At 40.5% G+C, this 19,241-nt stretch overlaps 1 long non-coding RNA gene across 1 annotated transcript; it reads left to right on the top strand.

The window, feature by feature from the left end:
- Positions 1-776: 776 nt before the first annotated feature.
- LOC117676855 (uncharacterized) lies at positions 777-11,373 on the top strand. The gene is made up of 3 exons (XR_004594525.3): positions 777-1,034; positions 6,182-6,368; positions 11,279-11,373. It is a non-coding gene; the product is annotated as an uncharacterized LOC117676855 (long non-coding RNA).
- Positions 11,374-19,241: the final 7,868 nt, after the last annotated feature.

The following is a 19,241-nucleotide window of genomic DNA, read 5'->3' as shown; positions in this document are numbered from 1 at the left end:
TTGAATAAAGAATTGGAGTACCTTATATTAATAAATCAGTGCTTAAGAGTCTTAAGTATATTTTTTATGATTTCAGAACAGACTCTTTCAGTAAAATTGTTTTCAGGCTTTCTGGAGTTGTCAAAGTGTTTTTTTTAAAAAAATATTTTTAGCTTTGTTTTCCTGTAAGTATAAAACAATAGCAGTGTCATTTTCACATATAATATTTGCATGAGTTTACCCCATTATGATCCAGTGTTGGTTTAATATATACAAGTTAATCAATATAGTGCAGAGGAAGTAATGTGATTTAAAATGTGAATTAGATACCAAAAATATGGAATTTGTTCTTATATAAAGCACTGTGAATCTACTACATAAATGGCATAGCAAAAGTATTCATTTATTTAAAATGGACAGATGGACAATGGCATCACTGACTTAACAAGGTTATATTGAAGAACTGTGCTTGCTTTTTGCTTATGAACTGATTCTTTTTCAATATAATGGAAAGTCCAATCAATATTTTTTAGGGGTGTCAAGGTGTACTGTTATATTTAACAACTTAGACATTTTGATATGTATCTAAATTCTTGTTTTCCTTTGTACCTTTTTTCCTTTTTTTCTATACTAAGCCAATAACTATAAAATGTAGTTTTTCTTGTTCTGGCACTTTGTAAGCCACATATATTAACAAATCTGCTCTAGTGTGGTTTGATGATCCAGAGCTGTGCTTATACTATAGACAAAGTATTCAGGACACAGTTCAAACAGGCACCCATCAAAGTCAAGAGGTTCTTGTAGAAGTTTGATCTCTCTCTCTCTCTCTCTCTCTCTCTCTCTCTCTCTCTCTCTCTCTCTCTCTCTCTCTTTCTCTCTCCCCCTCCCTCCCTCCCTCCCTCCCTCCCTCCCTCCACAGAGACAGGTGGGGGAGAATCCACCTTTAAACAAAGAGAATGCATTGTTCCTCCTACAGCTACTGAATTATGGCTCTTCAGGTTTGCTCTGGCAGCTTAGGAACTGGGTGTGGAGTAGGTTCCAGCACCATGGATAAGGTGAGTTCCACTGTGTGAATAGCAGCCCTCGATTTAGCCAAATTTATGTTAACCAATGCACCAATAATTATTTACCTGTCATTTGACTTACCTATTTTTTCCTGTGATATCCGATTTTTTGTTCTATAGAGTATTACTGGACAACATAGTTGGGTTAGTTTGTTGCTCTTCAGTTGTTCCAAAACACTATCCAATCAAATAGTTAAAGTGATCTCTATTTCATAGTTAGCTTATTGTAGTTTTTTCAACAGATTTAGAGACCCTCTGGGCAATTTACCATTAAGAAAAGTAAAATACAGTACCAATAAGAAACAGATCATAGGCATCCAGAAGGCAAAACTGTTATATAACAACTATTTCAACTACCACTTTGCCCAAGGACCAGGGAGAACAGCCAAGTTTTCAGTGACTTCTGAACATCACAGTGCACATAACATTTATCTCCCCTAAATTGTTAAAGACAGAAAAAGATAAATGATATGACTGCAGTTTTGCAGATAAAATGTGAAGAAAATACAGTATATCAATTTGCTGGGTTTTGGCTACAGAGTGGGGAATGAATACTAATAATCCAGTGTGGGTTTTGTGGGGAAAATAGGGGAAGGAAGGAGTGTTGGGTACGTTTGCTGCCTTGAACTGACCAAGTATATATATTTAAAAGGTGGCATTAAAATATTTAAATATATTATAGATAAGGGCAAAATATGCCATTCTCTTTTTGCATTTCCTCATCATGTTCTGTTGCGTTATCATTTCTTTCCCTATATAGTAACTGCCTAAATTACCAGGGCTCACGAGGCTCCTTTGCCAAATTTTTAACACTCTTGTCTTATTTATTTATTTATTTATTTATTTATTTATTTATTTATTTATTTAATTGATTTGATTTGATTTGATTTGATTTGATTTGATTTGATTTGATTTGATTTGATTTGATTTGATTTGATTTTTATACTGCCCTTCTCCAACAGGACTCAGGGCGGTGAACAGCCGAGATAAAACATAACATATAAAATTTAAAAAACAGTTTAAAAGACATTAAATAATTTCGGCCCACAATTTAAAACAACCCAGTTAAAACCAATTTAAATTAAAACTGAAGGATGGGATCAAGCCAGCCCGGCTAGATGAAATAAATGAGTTTTCAGGGCCCGACGAAAAGTCCGGAGGTCTGGTATCGTGTGTATCTCTAAGTCGTTCCAGAGGGCAGGTGCCGCCACAGAGAAGGCTCTCCCCCTGGAGGTCACCAGCCGACATTGTCTGGCTGACGGCACCCTGAGGAGGCCCCCTCTGTGCGAGCGTACTGGCCCGTGGGAGGCTTAGAGCGGCCACATGTTTATTGGACCCGTGTCCCTCCTGGTTGGTACTGGCCTCCCGGGAGGTTACACGAGGCTGGCTTCAGGGGATTATCAATGCTTCTCTGAGTGAGGATAGCTTCCCCGCCGCCTTGAAGGAGGCGGTGGTGAGGTCCCTCCTTAAGAAGCCTTCCCTGGACCTGGCTGTATTAGCAAATTATTGTCCTGTCTCCAACCTTCGCTTTGTGGCGAAGGTTGTTGAGAGTGTGGTGGCGCGACAGTTTCCCCAGTTCCTGGAGGAAACGGTTTATCTAGATCCGTTCCAGTCGTGTTTCAGGCCTGGGCACAGCATGGAAACGTCATTGGTCACGTTGGTGGATGATCTCTGGAGGGCTCAGGACAGGGATTGTTCCTCTGCCCTGGTCCTATTAGATCTCTCGGTGGCTTTTGATACCATCGACCATGGTATCATGCTGCGCCGACTGGAGGGGTTGGGGATAGGGGGCACCGTGTTGCGGTGGTTCTCCTCCTTCCTCTCTGACTGGTCACAGTTTGTGTTGACAGGGGGGCAGAGATCAACCTCGAGGCACCTTGTGTGTGGGGTGCCGCAAGGGTCAGTTCTCTCACCCCTTCTGTTCAACATTTATGTGAAGCTGCTGGGTGAGATCATCCGTGGTTTCGGGGTGAAGTGTTATCTGTACGCTCATGATACACAGCTGTACATCTCCACCCTGGACCACCCCAACGATGCCGTTGATGTGATATCCTGGTGCCTGGAGGCCGTGTGGATCTGGATGGGGAGAAACAGGCTCAGGCTCAACCCGTCCAAGACCAAGTGGCTGTGGCTTCTGGCATCCCGAAATAGTCAGTTGGTACCATCGCTGACTTTTGGGGCGAGTCGTTGGCCCCCACAGAGAGGGCTTGCAACTTGGGTGTCCTCCTGGATACATGGCTGTCTCTGGAAGAGCATCATATGCTCTTCTAAAGACAGCCGTGCATCCAGGAGGATGCCCAAGTTGCAAGCCCTCTCTGTGGGGGCCAGTGATTCGCCCCCAATAACCAGCGATGGCACCAGCTGGCTACATCGGGACGCAGAAAGCCACAGCCACTCGGTCTTGGAAGAGTTGAGTTGGAGCCTGTTTCTCCCCATCCAGGCCCGCACGGCCTCCAGGCACCGGGACATCACTTCAAGGTCATCGTTGGGATGGCCTGGGATGGAGATGTACAGCTGGGTGTCATCAGCGTACTGATGGAACTCTACCCCAAAGCCACGGATGATCTCACCCAGCGGCTTTACATAAATGTTGAACAGAAGGGGCGAGAGGACCGACCCTTGCGGCACCGCACAAACAAGGTGCCTCGGGGTCGACCGCTGCCCCCCTGCCAACACAGATTGTGACCGGTCAGAGAGGTAGGAGGAGAACCACTGCAAAACAGTGCCCCCACCCCCAACCCCTCCAACCGGTGCAACATGATACCATGGTCGATGGTATCAAAGCCGCTGAGAGATCTAACAGGACCAGGATAGAGGAGCAGCCCCTATCCCGAGCCCTCCAGAGATCATCCACCAAAGCGACCAATGCCGTTTCTGTGCTGTGCCCAGGTCTGAAGCCGGACTGGAGCAGATCTAGATAGACAGCTTCATCCAGGTACTGTGGAAGCTGCCGCGCCACTACACTCTCAACAACCTTCGCAATAAAACGAAGGTTGGAGACTGGACGATAGTTAGCCAAAACAGCTGGATCCAGAGAGGGCTTCTTGAGGAGGGGCCTCACCACCGCTTCTTTCAAGGCGGCCGGCAGGACACCCTCACTCAAAGAAGCGTTAATAATCCTCTGGAGCCAGCTTCGTGTCACCTCCGGGAAGCCAGCACCAACCAGGAGGGACACGGGTCCAATAAACACGTGGTCGCGTTCAGCCATCCCAGAATCCTGTCCATGTCCTCAGGAGCCACAGGATCAAACTCTTCCCAGATAACACTCTCAAGACCTGCCTCAATCATCCCGTCTGGACTTACCCAGTCAGAGGCCAGGTCTTCCCCAATCTGAGCGATCTCATCATACAGATACTGCACAAAATCCTCAGCTCGACCCTGCAAGGGATCATCCCGCGCTTCCATATGGAGGAGGGAGCGGGTCACCCTAAACAGGGCGGGTGGGCAGTTATCTGATGACACAATAAGAGCGGCAAAATAGCTAGATTTTGCCGCTTTTATCACCACTAAGTAGGTCTTAATATGAGACATCACCAGTGTTTGGTCGGATTTGGAACGGCTGGTCCTCCAACCGCTCTCCAGGCGTCTTTTCCGGTGCTTCATCTCCCTCAGCTCCTCAGAGAACCAAGGAGCTAGGTGAGTTCGGTGCCGGGTCAGAGGCCGCAAAGGCACGACACGGTCCAAAGCCCTGGCGGCCGCACTGTTCCAGGCAGCCACCAAGTCTTCAGCCGAGTCATGAGCCAGAGTCTCAGGAAATGGCCCAAGCTCCATCTGGAACCTATCAGGATCCATCAGGCACCTGGGGCGGAACCACCTAGTCGGTCCCGCCTCCTGCGGTGGGGTGTAGCGGTTAGAAAGTCAAGTCGAAGGAGCAAGTGGTCAGATCATGACAAGGGTTCGATGGCTATATCCCCTGTATCAAGGCCACTCGACCACTGACCACTAAAAACTAAGTCCAGAGTGTGCCCGCCCGTGTGAGTAGGGCCATGAATTAACTGAGTCAAGTCCATAGCCATCATGGAAGCCATGAACTCCTGAGCCACCTCAGACATTTCACCGATGGATGGCCGGTTGAAATCCCCCATGACCAAAAATCTGGGGGTATCAACCATCACCTCGGTTATGATTTATCCCTGCTTAATCCTCTAATTTGACCCTGGTAAACACAACAAGACTGTATGCACCTGTGCCTGAAACAGCTGCACACTTTGAAAATGCAATGCAGTTGGAATAGTTTTGCTGCCTGTTGTAAGATGACAGTATATTGTTACGCATGCCTGTCTGTAAATTTTAAAAAGCAAAATGACAAGAGATAATAGGTCTCGAGTGATTGCTCTTCCAGTAGAAAGCCATAAGAAGGAGGAATGAAATGAGATTAACAATGTTATTGCTTGCAGCTGATTACAGACACAGTTGTACCTTGGCAAAAAAAAAAAAAGAAAAGAAAAGAAAAGAGTTTTGCAAAAAGATCTAAACTGCACACCTGGAGGATAAATGGCCAGGGTATTGAATAAGTGAAATCTTTTAAATATTTGGGCATGGTTCTCCACAGCTCCACCAAAGGCATTGTGCACCAAAATTATATCATACAAACTGCTGGGGGGAAAAACATGACCACAATTCAAGCTTTTCACTTCACCAAAGGAGCAGTGTTGAAGCTACATTCAGGCTGGTGAAGAACTACTTTTGATGCCCAGCTAGGACCTTACATTTCCTTTACTCCTCATGAAAGGATCCAGTCTAAAGTCCTATATTCCAGGCAGTCCCTTGCACTCCAAATGCAGTATTTTGGAGAAAGGCAGGGTGTCTAACGTTGAAATGGGGCATTTTTATGCTTAATATTATTATTATATTATTATTAAAAGATACGTTAAGAGGGAAAAATAATAAGTTTACTATGTTCAACTGCTTAATATATTATAATTGTAAGACTAGAGAATTAATATCAATGTAGTGAATGATGTTGTAAATTCTGATGGTTATTGCACAGAAATATTTGTACCCAGAAGACATACTGTTTAAGAGAAGATAGAATATTTGTATTTTTTTTTAAAAAATAAAAACTTTTTAAAAAAATAAAGTTGAAATGGGCTCATGGACTTGTAGCATAACACACTGGTGAAATTTTCTTCCCACAGCTTTGAGTTCTTTCCTTATTGAGTTCAACCACAACCCATATGGGTCAGGACAACTTCACAAAACCTTCAACATCTCGACTTTCCCAAGGAGGTGTTGCTAATGATGGGTTATGGGTGTGCCCTCATCTCATTTGAACAACATATCAAAGACCTAGAAGGCCAACAGGATCAATCTGCTCTATCTAAGGTTTGTTTTATTTTTGTTTATTTGAGCAGTCAAGCCCCTTTTTACAAGCCAGTGAGATACTTACACCACATGACAGTTTCCAAAGTCCAAAGAGCATTAACTTTAGCAGGCCTCAATGCTCTCCTCATAGCACTTTTGGATGGCCAATACATAAAATTCTCCAATGAGCTGAGTCTGTGCCCCTGTGAACAAGAAGCTGTTGAAACTACAGTTCAAGCAAGGGATGAAATCCAGCAGGTTCTGACAGGTTCTGGAGAACCAGTAGCGGAAATTTTGAGTAGTTCAGAGCACCAGCAAATACCATCTCTGGCTGGCCACAGAGTGGGGAGGGAATGGAGATTTTGCAATATCCTTCCCCCAGGAGTGGGGAGGAATGGAGATTTTGCAATATCCTTCCCCCAGTAGAGGGGAGGGAATGGAGATTTTGCAATATCCTTCTCCCAGGAGTGGGGAGGGAATGGGGATTTTGTAATATCCTTCCCCCAGGAGAGGGGAGGGAATAGGGATTTTGCAGTATCCTTCTCCTGGAATGGGGTGGGAATGGAGATTTTGCAGTATTCTTCTCCTGCCATGCCCACCAAGCCACACCCACCAAGCCACAACACACCCACCAAGCCACACCCACAGAACTGGTAGTAAAAAAATTTGGATTTCACCACTGGTTCAAGTCCTGATATACTGTACTGTCTATAACAGGGGTCCCCAACCACCGGGCCATGGGCCACTACTGTGGCCTATTCAGTACATGGCCATGTGAGAGGTGGGCTGGCGCACATGTGAACCTTTCAGAGAATAAATTGCAGAGAAGGAAGAGCATGCATGGTCCGGCATTGCATTTTCTCCTTTGAATCGCCCAGAGGCCGCCCTAATGCATTCGAATTTGCAGAAATTTAAACAGCAGTTTATAGATTCTAAGAAATGTCTTAGATACACAAGAAAAGGGGAAGAAAAGAAAAGTGAAGGGAGGGAGGGAAGAAGGAAGGAAGGAAGGAAGGAAGGAAGGAAGGAAGGAAGGAAGGAAGGAGGGAGGGAGGGAGGGAGGGAGGGAGGGAAGGAAGGAAGGAAAGAAAGAAGGAGGGAGGGAAGGAAGGAAGGAAGGAAGGAAGGAAGGAAGGAAGGAAGGAAGGAAGGAAGGAATTGTGTGCTGCCTTCTGCATTTTATTATCAAAATAACTTTTTTTATAGAGGCCACCTTAGCTACTTCATATAGCCTTGCCCATTTGATTACTCTTTATTTACTGTTTACTGATTTACTGAGTTACTCACTTGGTTAGTTCCTATTTTTCCAGGTTGCTCAACTCCTACAAGCCACCTGATGGTTTAAAACATGCAGCAGAACACCACAAATACAATGAAAACCATATACAGCACAGTAAACCATAAGATGGTATTCTCCCTGCAGCCACAACCTTTACTAGCTAAAGCTCTGTGAAACCAAGGTGCAGAACTTTCTTCTGGTTATTGGAAATGTCATTGGTGGTCTTGGAGTAAGAAAAACCAGCCAGTTTAGAAGGCTGTTTGGCTTCTCTTATGCCAATGAAACACTTCTCCTAAACCTGCAGTGCATTCGACCTGCTGCTTCAGTACGAAACATATTAGATTTAATAACATTGCAAAGCTAATGACTTGGCATCTTTTGTAACTACCCTGCACAGCCTTAAAGTTTTATGGAGATTAGGAAGTTGCACAGGAATTATTTAATATGCTATATTGAATATATTCAGCTTAATATACCAGAGCTTCCGGGGTTACATAAGATCTGGCTTATATAACTTTCACGTTATGCAAATGCTTCCCCATCTAAAGTGTTCGAGGTGAGTAAAACTGTCTGTTCTGTGCGAAGTTGTCCAGCAACACGGAGTGAGGTGGACAGCTTCTCTTCCGAGAAAGAGGCTTCCTCCCTCAGTCACTTGTTGCCATAGTCACGCCTCGAGGAGCGTGTAAAGCAGGTTGAACTGTCTGTAGCTGCCATCTCAAGAGTTTTCTCTGCACTCTTGCCATCCACCGACAATGACTACAATGCTGTCATGCCGATCCCTTCTCCTTCTTTTTTTCATCTAGTAATTAAGTCCACCTTCACCCACCAGCAAAATGCCACCTTCAGGTATTATATATGTATCTTGCTTTAGGAAGCAGTTGATCCAGTTCCAATAGTTGTAAAAAAAAAAAAAAATCAGTTATACAAAGCTTTCTGGAATAGAACAGCTACTTACACACTAGGGAAGGCCTAAATGATATATTTCACCTAATAAAAATCCATTCTCCTATAGTTTTTTTTTTCCTTCCTCTTTTTTCTACACTCAGGTTAAAAATTGGAGTTGAAATGGGAAGGCAGGGAAAGTTATGGGTGCCCTCTCCTAAAGAGGTCCCTCTGGTGGGATCAAGAAGGGGTGTCTCCATGATGGCTCCCTCCTTGTGGACCATCTTCCCTGTGAAGATAAAATTGATCCCAGTTGATACTCTTGTAAAGCCCTGAAGATATGGTTTTGCCATTGGGCCTGGGGACTCCAGAGTGACCTGAAGCCCATCAAGTGCCTGGTTAGATTGTTGTCACCAGAAGGGTGGGGGGTTGTTGCTTTTCTATCATTCTTGCAAGCTGCCTGGAGTCATTGAGAGTAGGTTGGGCAGCCATATAATTTTTCTTAAATAAAAATAAGTTAATAAAAAAATAGTCCTGAATTGGGTCTTCTGCTTAGTCCAAAGCAGAAGCACATGGGTAAATCTGATGCCTCTGGAGTACTCATAACTAAAAAAATGAACACATTCGCTGTTCCACTGCAGCTTGTATTGGAAGCTATGTTGCATAATGGTTTGTGGGAATGGCCTTGGCAGATAAGGGGAAGAGATGCCACCTAGGAAATGATTAGATAAAAGAAGTGTGTGGGGGGGAGACCCACAACTGAGAAATGGGCAGAGAAAGAAATTTAGAAAAGATCCTATTTTATTTTATTTATTAGTTTGGTTCCATAACCCAACAAAACAGACACAGACTTCAGAGGATAATTAAAACTGCAGAAAAAAACAATTACTACCAACCTGCCTTGCATTGAGGACCTGTATACTGCACAAGTCAAAAGGAGGGCTGTGAAAATATTTACAGACCCCTTGCATCCTGAACATAAATTGTTTCAACTCCTACTCTCAAAACGACGCTATAGAGCACTGCACACCAGAACAACTAGACACAAGAACAGTTTTTTCCCGAATGGCATCACTCTACTAAACAAATAATTCCCTCAACACTGTCAAACTAGTTACTAAGTCTGCACTACTATTAATCTTCTCATCGTTCCTATCACTCATCTCCTCCCACTTATGACTGTATGACTGTAACCTTGTTGCTGGAATCCTTAAGATTTATATTGACTGTTTCCCTATGACTATCATTAAGTGTTGTACCTTATGATTCTTGACGAATATATCTTTTCTTTTATGTACTCTGAGAGTGTATGCACCAAGACAAATTCCTTGTGTGTCCAATCACACTTGGCCAATAAAGAATTCTATTCTATTATCATTTGGGAAAAAGAGACAGTGGGAAATTTGCACTTTCAGATTTGCAAGATTATGTTAATGTAGCCTTACGTTAATCTTAAATTGAATTTAGTCATCTGATTGTGTTTCATGTCTGGTCTACTTGGAAGGCTGACAGATGTCCTCCATGTGGAAGTAACATTGAGTTTTCCAGACTAGCTCTTGAGAGGCCTGTTCCCCATGAATTCACCCAATCTTCTTTCAAAGCTCCCCAAGTTAATGGTCACTATGTAATGTGGAAGTTGTTTCTACGGGTTAATTAGGAGCGCCTGAAGATGTGCTTCTCTCTGACTGTTCTGCATTTCCTTCCAATCAGTTTCATTAGTATTTTGAAAGAAGACAAAACAATTCTTGCTTGTTCACTTTCTTTATGACAAACAATGATGTTTTCCTCAGCCATCTCTTTTCTCAGCTAAAGATTATTCTGGTAAGAAAAGTGTTTGAGCCCTCTTATAAGTTTGATTCTCCTCTTCTATATTTTTTTCCAATTCTATTTTATCCTTTTCCAAACACGACGAGCAGAAACGTAGCCAGCCTTCAAGATGTGGATATATCACAGATTTATAGAACACCATTATAATCTACAAAAGGCAGTGTGGTGGGTCAGTTGTTAAGATACTGAGCTTGTTGGCTGGAAAACTGGCAGCCTGGGTTCGAGACCCGAGTGCCACACAATGGGGTGAGCTCCTGTTCTCTCCCTAGCTCCTGCCCACCTAGCATTTCAAAAGCATGCACATGTGAATAGATAAATAGGTACTACATTGGTAGGAATTTAACAATGGTCTATGACATCATGCTGGTCACATGACCATCAAAATGTCTGGACATCGCTGACTCAATGGCTCAATGGCCTTGAAATGGAGATGAGCACTGCCCCCTATAGTCAGCAATGACAAGCAGAGTAAAATCTGCAGGGATCCTCACTTTACCTTATTATAATCTACAAGGAAATCATGAAGTTTACTTTTGGATGATTTATTATTGTCTTGCTTATTCAAATTGCAGGTACCAGAGGGGAATAAAACTGTACCACTGTAGGATACAATGGGCAAATACACGCTGAAACATAACTTTTTAAATCATTTTAATATAGACACTTTCAGAAGACAGTAAAATGCACAGTGTCAATTTTGAGGATAAAGTATTTAAAGCTCATCAAAGTTACTTTGTCGGTACTTTGATATGAAATGATTTTCTTTATTTTTCATATTAGTCGCATAAATATTTTGAGAATGGGTCTAAAGAGCTTCATGTACATTGAGCGCACCAGGCCAACAGAGCGCAACAGAGAAAAGGAGAAAGATAATGATCTATTTTTTTTTCTTTCATAGAGAGTTCCTGTTGCTAAGGAACCATTTCCTTTTATTTCCTTGCAGATTTTCTAACACGGGACCTCTTGGATAGTAAGAACCACAACGTGGTATCATATAGTGTAAAATGATACTCTATTACCTGGAAATTGGAATTTTAATAACACTGTTGCAATATTTTCAGGATCAGACTCAATAAGATTAGTAAGAGTTAAAGGTTTAAATATATTTCCTTTTATTTACAATAGGCATTCTATATTCACTGAATATTCACAGATAGAAGCAAGGAAAAGGGTGCATGTAGCTCCTTATATATACAATGGGTGGAGCTATATGTGGGAGTGGTGAATTATGAATACATTAAGAAGTGAAGAATAAGTTAACCCCTGATACCCCGTTCATATACTATTTACACATTAGAGAATAAGGCATTTACATCTGACAAATCCCCCTCTAAATGCCGATTCGTTATGCAACACCAATTACATTCAGATTCAGGACAATACAAAACATACAACTTAGAAGTTAAATATTTATGTTGCTTAGAAGGTAAAGGCTTTGTCAATATGTCAGCTAATTGTTCTGAAGTATCACAATGTACTGCTTTAATAAATCCATCTTGAGATAATTGTCTCACATGTTTAAATTTTATATCTATGTGTCTGGACCTTTGTCCAATAGCATCAGATCTAGATATTTCAATGGCTGCTTTATTGTCTTCATGCATAACAAAAGGCAAAGCAGGTTTTTTCCAAACATCTGAAATTAAATCATTAAACCATACAAGGTTATTTGCAGCTTTGGATAAACAAACATATTCCGCTTCTGTCGTTGAAGTGGCCACTAGTTCCTGTTTACCAGTGTACCAGTAAACTGGACAGTCATTTAAGAGGAATATATAACCAGATGTACTTTTTCTACATGAGGTGTCTCCAGCCCAGTCCGCATCTGCGTAACATGTAAGCTTTGGTTCTTTATTGTCATTAGGTTCTAACATTAAACAAAAGTCTAGTGTACTTTTCAGATATCTTAAAATTCTTTTAACAGCTTCCCAGTGATACATTGTTGGTCTGCTGACATGTCTGGATAATAAATTGAGTGGTAAGGCGATATCTGGTCTTGTCCAATTAGATATATAAAGAAGTGAACCTATGATTGATCTATAAAATGTGTTATCCTTGAATTCGGGGGAAGATTCATCAGTATTTCTTAGAAAATCAGTTTGCATAGGAGTATCACAAGGTTTGGCATTGTTTAAATTGCATTTATTTAAAAGTTCTATGATCTTATCTCTCTGAGTAAGTTTGAATCCCCTTCTAGTCTTATTAATTTGAACACCAAGATATTTGTTTACTTTGCCTAGGGATTTTAACGAGAAATGTTCATTTAGCTTAGTTACAAAAGTTTCTCTTCTCTCTTTATGTTTTCCTATGTATAAAATGTCATCCACGTAAATCAATACAAATTCAATGTAATCATCACCCTTTTTGACAAAGAAACAGTTATCAGCAGTGGTGGCGTTGAAGTCCATGGTTTTAAGTACTTTTACTAAACAATCATACCATCGTTTACCAGATTGTTTTAACCCGTATAAACTCTTGTTTAACAACCAAATCTCATTTTTGTTTGTGTATTGACTGTGAGGTGCTCTTACGTATATTTCCTTATCTAGTTTTGCGTGTAGATACGCAGTCTGTATGTCATATTGAAATACATCAAGATTGAGTGCTGATGCTACCACTAGAGCTGTTTTGACACTCTCTGTTCTTACTGTGGGGGAATACGTGTCAGTATAGTCCTCCGGATATTTCTGTGCATAACCTTGTGCAACTAGTCTAGCTTTGTATAGAGTATTGCCTCCCTCTAAGTTCTTAATTTTATATATCCACCTGGTACCAATAATTGTTTTATCTTTAGGTGCAATTGCAGGTGTAAATACATTTAATCCTTGTAAACTTTCCATCTCCTTTTTCATCGCTAATTCCCATTTTTCTTTTTCTTCACGAGGGAGTTTTAACACTTCCTCATATGTATTAGGTGTTGTTGGCTCACCATCCATGTGCATTATATAATCCTTGTATTTATTTGGCATTTGATTTCTGGTGTTTCTAATAGTTTTTTCAGGTTTACTATCGTTATCATGCAAATATCTTGCTTCCTTTTTTGTTAGTGTGTCTGTCTTTATTTTGTGTTGGCTATTTGTCCAAGTTTTGGTTTTGTTTTTATATTTGTTGATATTTTGCTTTTCTATGGTCCCTTTCTCATGAGATTTTGTATCTTTGTATTTATTTGGAAATATTTCATTAAGATGTAATTTAGACCAGTTGGCCTGTTCATGGAACACAGCTGTTCTGGAGACTATAAATTTGTTATTATTATCAATGAATCTGTACCCTTTAGTGCCAGTCTCATATCCCATAAATCTGAGTCTTCTGGATACGTTTTCTCCCTTTCTTCTTAATTGCTTAGGTATGTGTACGTCTGCAGTGACTCCGAATATGTGCATGTGTGCTAATTTTGGTTTCCTATTATACATCACTTCATATGGTGTCTTATTTACAATGCTGGACCAGGTTCTATTTTGTGTGTAATTTGAATAATGTAAGGCTTCTGACCAGAATTGTTTGCTTAAGCCAGCATCTTCCAATGTGCATCTAATCATGGTTTGTAATGTTGAATTCTTCCTCTCTGCAATCCCGTTCTGGAACGCAGAAAATGGACTAGATGTGTAATGTAACATTCCTTTGTCTTTTAACCATTGGGAGAATTCTTTAGACATGAATTCACATCCCCTATCTGTCATGATTTGTTTTATTTTGATATTGTGTTGTGTTTCTATGCGTTTGTAAAATTCTTTAAATTTTTGAAAGGTTTCATCTTTGTGTTTTAATGTATAAACAAATCCATAGCGGCTATAATCGTCTACTATTGTCAAGAAGTAACGTTTTCTATAAGTGATTGATGGAGTTAATGGACCAACTAAGTCCATGTGTACTAAATCAAAAATTTTGTTAGTTGATCTAGTAGATTTTCTTGGCCTGGGACTAGTTTTTAGTTTTGTAGATTTACATACTGAGCATTCCAAATAGTTTTCACAATTTTTTATTTTAACACCTTCTGCGTGTTCAGTCATTTTTTGTACTACAGGAAAACTGGCATGTCCTAACTTCCTATGTAAGATGTGAGCACACTCATCATGAAGTGGCTTACCTATTTTTGGTTTTTTTTCATTGTGTGCATCTATGTGATCATGAGATATTTTACATTCATCATTATCACTGTTGCTAATATTTTCATCATCTACTTCAATACAATCTCCCATATTTGAATCAATGTTATGCAACCATTTTTCCTTTGTTATCAGATAAGGTAGGCCTCCTTTAATCATCACAGTGCCTATATTTATTTTATTCTTCTCCAAAGTCGCTTTTCCTTTTGAAAAAACAATGTTAATGTCAGAATCTCTACTTAGTTTTATGGCACTTAGTATGTTATGAGGTATTTCAGGTATTAGCAATACCCCCTCTATTTTTCCTAGACCAGGCAGGGTTACATTCCCTCTACCTAATACTTGAACCTTTTCTTGGTTAGCTACCTTTATTACAAATTTATCTTCTGTAAATGAAGACAATATATTTTTGTTATTAGTGGTGTGATTAGTTGCTCCAGAATCAATAAGCCAATTATTGTTCTCATTTTGCTGTATGTTAGTGTTGTCTTGTTTATTTAACCCATTCAGTAAACCAGGTTTTCTATCCTTTGAATTATCTCTGCCCCCTCTATTCTCTTTGTAATTTGGTGGGCTTCTATATCTATGTCTATCTATGGAAGACTGTCTATAATTGTATTTGTTTCTATATTCTGACCTATGTCTTTCCTTTGAAATTTTGGGGCAATCTCTTCTATTATGTTCCCTGGATCCACAATTGTGACATTTAAATGTTTCATTATATTTTTCTTGGAAAGCTACTTTCCTATATGATTTGTGTTCTGTGTGATTGTTAGAACGATTTCTTCTTGAATTGTCTTCTGCTATCAATTTATTGGATAGACTTTCTATGGATAAGTATCCTAGATTGATTGTGTCTAAATGTGACATAAAATTGTCCCATGATGGATCAAGTGAGTTGATAATAACACTTTTCATTGTTTGGTCTGAAATCACCTCCCCCCTCAAATGCAGCTCAGCTCTTATTTTGCTTAAAGATATTAAATGCTCACTTATGGAAACCCCTGGTTTTACCCTAGATGAAAAGAAATCTTTAGACATCCTTGTGGTGGTAGCTACACTATCACTGTGAAACAAATTAAACATGCATTGAATAATTTCTGAAACAGTCAGATTTGGCTTAATGCTGTGATACATTGCAGGAGACACGCTAGATATTATTAAGAAAAATGCTCTATGGTGTAAACAATCTATTTTTAGAGTCCAAGGTCTTTTTGGGGGACTAGTGATAAAAAATAGTAAGCTTTCCTTCATAAAGACAACCTGGAGCTGTTGATACCATTCTTGCAAGTTAATGCCATCAACCCTTAGCTTCGGGAAGTCACTGGGTAAATTTCCGACATTATTGGGTCCATTACTTACAACCTGAGGTAGTCCGTGGTCTCGTAAATGCAGAAAATTGCAAAACGGCGTGGGGATGCTCGCAACGAGTCTGTGCGGTCTTCTCGTCAGTTCATGTCTTCCCGGGCCGTCTGCGTAGTCTTGCGCATGCGCGTTGTCCATTTCTTCTTTGGAGTCGTCGTGGAAGGTTCTCCCCATTTCGGCTCGTTCGTTCTGCTCCTCCTCGGACGAATCAGTCTCTGGTTCGATTTTGGGAGTCCTGACAACGGCGGCTGTTCTTCTTCTTTTGAGGGCGTTGGTGCTTGCTTCAGTCTGTGGCGTAGGGCGGTATTGGCAGGGCTCTCTGGGTTCGGGCGTCAGCGCTCTCGTAGTCAGGATGGGAGCGGGCAGGTCTTGAGGCATTGGCTTGCTCGCTCACTTCTTCGTTAGCTTTTTAGTAATTTTTAGTTTTGGCCCAAATGCGGCAAAAAGCGTTTTCATTGCTGATTTTATTTGGTAGTTTGTTGAATCACCTTCACTTTCTGATTCTGATTCTTCTGAGGTATTTGAATCTTCTTTTTCATTTTCGTTGTCTGGTAATGTTTTTCGCGCCAGAAATTTTGAATTGAGCTTTTTGATTGGCTCTGCTTCGCTCATCTTGGAGGCCTGTTGAAACCAAGATGGCTGCCATTCAAAATTTCGCGCGGGATCACCGTTTTTCTTCTTCGCAATGATTTTCTCTGCAGTCATATCACTCACTATTTTTGGGTCTTTAGACTTTTCATTAGTGATGTTTTTCTCTCTCGCTGCTCCGCTGTTCTTCAGCATATCTTGGAGGTTCGCGATGAGGCTTTCATCATTCTTCTGGCTCTTTAATAATTTTAATATCTCTGACCTGAGTTCGTTATTCTCTATCTCGATTTCCTTCTGGTCATCATTTTCATCTATTATTTCTTCGTCTTCAGTGGTGTATTCTTCGGATTCTCTCGGAATTGCGTTTGTGGATTCGTTGATTATTTCTTGTTCTGTTTCCATTTCTTTGCTGTAGGCCCTGGTGTTGGGCCTATCTTTCTTAGACATTTTTAAGTTTTTATTGAGTCAATTAACCATCCTCTGCTACCAGCGTGTTGCAATATTTTCAGGATCAGACTCAATAAGATTAGTAAGAGTTAAAGGTTTAAATATATTTCCTTTTATTTACAATAGGCATTCTATATTCACTGAATATTCACAGATAGAAGCAAGGAAAAGGGTGCATGTAGCTCCTTATATATACAATGGGTGGAGCTATATGTGGGAGTGGTGAATTATGAATACATTAAGAAGTGAAGAATAAGTTAACCCCTGATACCCCGTTCATATACTATTTACACATTAGAGAATAAGGCATTTACATCTGACAAACACACCTGAGGGATTGAATACTTGCAACACTGGATGAACACAAGAAAACCAGTGAATGTGACTGCATATGGGTGCAAGCACAAAATCACATTTTTCCCCTAGCCCTTTCTCTTCATCTCTGAGCCTACTACTAGTTGTCCTCAAGTAGTAGGATGTACCAGTAATTTTTAATTAGTAGTCATCATCACAATTGGTTTTTTTTTTAATTGAATCAGCAAGAAAGCTAAAATAAATGTATAAGAAAACATTTTACAGAAATGTTGTACAACATTTGGTTAATGAGTTTATATTTTACAGCTTAAGTTACCTTGTACTGTAGAGGTAGATATGAATAGACTTGAGGAAGGTATGCAGGAACAGTCAAGGTGAAATAAGACACCACTCAGTCCTGAGTATGTGATAAAAAAGAGAAAGAAGCTCAGATTAACCCCACCTTGAACCTGTGTGATAGAAGAGAAAGCAGAGTGAAATTCTGGTAGAGTTTCTGATAGATGCTGATATTATTCCTTGGAACAATAAAGTGACTTCCCTTAACAGAATAACAGCATAAGAATAGAATAGAATTCTTTATTGGCCAAGTGTGATTGGACACACAAGAAATTTGTCTGTGGTGTATAAGCTCTCAGTGTACACACAAGCAATAAGTGATAAATCACTATCATTATAATAAAATACAGTCATCATAATCATAAGATACAATACTCAGTGATAGTCATAGAATACTAAATAGCAATCAACATAAATCATAATTGGATATTAAATAAAAACAACATAACCACAAGATACAAACAAATCATGACAGAAAGATAATAAATGGAAACAATCAACATAAATCATAAGATATAAACAACAAGTTATACTCATAAGAAGCTAAGGATATAGATAATAGGAAAGATGAGAAAGATAATAGTAATTCAGTCCAACTAGATTGTTCGACATCCCAGGGTATAAGACAGTGTTGTGGGAATCAGTTGTATAGCAGAGTGATGGGGGAGGGAGGACTGTCTTTGTGTCTGGTTGTTTTGGCGTGCAATACCATGTACCATTGTCTTGAGGGAAGAAGTTGAAACAATTTATGTGTCAGCTTCCAAGCTGCCATAAGGAGAGGAGAGGCTTGAACTTTCACCTACTTAATTCCCCTGAAGAACTGTCTCCACGGAGATGGGATTTGGGGGGGGGCATTCCTGTGAACTGACGGAGATGGGATGACAAGAGTGGCTTGGAAGATGGCCAATGAGACACAGAGAATTGGGAACCAGAAAGGGAGGTTTTGGGGGGCCAAAGTTCAGTGCTAACTACGCATTGAGTCAGGGTCAGTTCGTTATGCTCAATAAAGAGAAAAATTTCCTCAAAGATCGGACGTTTGGAAATTCATTTATTTGGCGATAACAATGAAGCTTGACATTATGTCCATTGGAAGGGACCTTGGGGGTCTTCTAGTCCAACCCCCTGCTCAAGCAGAAGACCCGGCCTTTACCATTTCAGACAAATGGCTGTCCAATCTCTTGTTAAAAACCTCCAGTGTTGGAGCGCCCACAATTTCTAGAGGCAAGTTGTTCCACTGATTAATTGTTCTAACTGTCAGGAAATTTCTCCTTAGTTCTATGTTTAGTCTCTCCTTGATTAGTTTCCACCCATTGCTTCTTGACCTGTGTTCAGGTGCTTTGGAGAATAGATTGGCACCCTCTTCTTTGTGGCAGCCTCTCAAATATCGGAACACTGCTATCATGTCACTCAGTCCTAGTCCTTCTTTTCACTAGACTAGACATACCCAGTTCTTCATATGTTTTAGCTTCCAGTCCCCTAATCATTTTTGTTGCTCTTCTCTCCACTCTTTCTACAGTTTCAACATCCTTTTTTATATCATGACATCCAGGGGTGGGTTCTACTTACCTTTACTACCAGTTCGCAATGGGATCGCACGCATCCAAGTTCCATATTAAACAAACAGCACATTAGAAGTCTAGTTGGGAAAAAAGTGTGCTTTGATTTTGATTTTGTGTGGTCTTGTGAGTCTGGAAGGAATTTCCTGTGAAGGCTTACAGATAAGAACATTTTAATAGTTCAGTCACAATG

The sequence above is a fragment of the Pantherophis guttatus genome, chromosome 1 (genome assembly GCF_059756535.1).
Source record: "Pantherophis guttatus breed Tessera chromosome 1, ASM5975653v1, whole genome shotgun sequence".
Taxonomy (NCBI): Eukaryota; Metazoa; Chordata; class Lepidosauria; order Squamata; family Colubridae; genus Pantherophis; species Pantherophis guttatus.
Note: the sequence above shows the minus strand (reverse complement) of the source record. Positions and strands in the feature narration are given on the sequence as shown.